The following is a 2,122-nucleotide window of genomic DNA, read 5'->3' on the forward strand; positions in this document are numbered from 1 at the left end:
TACCGGCGGCGGCCATGACAATACACAGGGTGCTGATATTCCCGCTATTGTTACAGGGGGGGGTCCGTTCTCTCACGATCTGCGGCTTCATGGCGAAAACTCAAGGGGGAGATGAATAAATAAACGATCGGCGCGAAGTGGAAGCGACTATAACACGTGAGGAAAAGTAAAACATAGACTAGATACAGAATGTGATACTGTCTGCTGAGTGGTGTATCTAATCCTATCATGTGTGATACTGTCTGCCGAGCTGTGTATCTAATCCTATCATGTGTGATACTGCCTGCCGAGCTGTGTATCTAATCCTATCATGTGTGATACTGTCTGCCGAGCTGTGTATCTAATCCTATCATGTGTGATACTGTCTGCCGAGCTGTGTATCTAATCCTATCATGTGTGATACTGTCTGCCGAGCTGTGTATCTAATCCTATCATGTGTGATACTGTCTGCCGAGCTGTGTATCTAATCCTATCATGTGTGATACTGTCTGCCGAGCTGTGTATCTAATCCTATCATGTGTGATACTGTCTGCTGAACAGTGTATCTAATCCTATCATGTGTGATACTGTCTGCTGAGCTGTGTATCTAATCCTATCATGTGTGATACTGTCTGCTGAGTGGTGTATCTAATCCTATCATGTGTGATACTGCCTGCCGAGCTGTGTATCTAATCCTATCATGTGTGATACTGCCTGCCGAGCCGTGTATCTAATCCTATCATGTGTGATACTGTCTGCCGAGCTGTGTATCTAATCCTATCCTGTGCGATACTGTCTGCTGAGCTGTGTATCTAATCCTATCCTGTGTGATACTGTCTACTGAGCTGTGTATCTAATCCTATCATGTGTGATACTGTCTGCTGAGCTGTGTATCTAATCCTATCATGTGTGATACTGTCTGCTGAGTTGTGTATCTAATCCTATCATGTGTGATACTGTCTGCTGAGTTGTGTATCTAATCCTATCATGTGTGATACTGTCTGCTGATCCGCTGTATCTAATCCTATCATGTGTGATACTGTCTGCTGAGCTGTGTATCTAATCCTATCATGTGTGATACTGTCTGCTGAGCTGTGTATCTAATCCTATCATGTGTGATACTGTCTGCTGAGCCGTGTATCTAATCCTATCATGTGTGATACTGTCTGCTGAGCTGTGTATCTAATCCTATCATGTGTGATACTGTCTGCTGAGCTGTGTATCTAATCCTATCATGTGTGATACTGTCTGCTGAGCCCTGTATCTAATCCTATCATGTGTGATACTGTCTGCTGAGCTGTGTATCTAATCCTATCATGTGTGATACTGTCTGCTGAGCCGTGTATCTAATCCTATCATGTGGGATACTGTGCTGAGCCGTGTATCTAATCCTATCATGTGTGATACTGTCTGCTGAGCCGTGTATCTAATCCTATCATGTGTGATACTGTCTGCTGAGTTGTGTATCTAATCCTATCATGTGGGATACTGTCTGCTGAGCCGTGTATCTAATCCTATCATGTGTGATACTGTCTGCTGAGCTGTGTATCTAATCCTATCATGTGTGATACTGTCTGCTGAGCCGTGTATCTAATCCTATCATGTGTGATACTGTCTGCTGAGCCGTGTATCTAATCCTATCATGTGTGATACTGTCTGCTGAGCCGTGTATCTAATCCTATCATGTGTGATACTGTCTGCTGAGCCGTGTATCTAATCCTATCATGTGTGATACTGTCTGCTGAGCCGTGTATCTAATCCTATCATGTGTGATACTGTCTGCTGAGCCGTGTATCTAATCCTATCATGTGTGATACTGTCTGCTGAGCCGTGTATCTAATCCTATCATGTGTGATACTGTCTGCTGAGCCGTGTATCTAATCCTATCATGTGTGATCCTGTCTGCTGAGCTGTGTATCTAATCCTATCATGTGTGATACTGTCTGCTGAGCTGTGTATCTAATCCTATCATGTGTGATACTGTCTGCTGAGCTGTGTATCTAATCCTAACATGTGTGATACTGTCTGCTGAGCTATGTATCTAATCCTATCATGTGTGATACTGCCTGCTGAGCGTGTATCTAATCCTATCATGTGTGATACTGTCTGCTGAGCTGTGTATCTAATCCTATCATGTGTGATA

The sequence above is a fragment of the Rhinoderma darwinii genome, unplaced genomic scaffold (assembly GCF_050947455.1).
Source record: "Rhinoderma darwinii isolate aRhiDar2 unplaced genomic scaffold, aRhiDar2.hap1 Scaffold_619, whole genome shotgun sequence".
Classification (NCBI taxonomy): domain Eukaryota; kingdom Metazoa; phylum Chordata; class Amphibia; order Anura; family Rhinodermatidae; genus Rhinoderma; species Rhinoderma darwinii.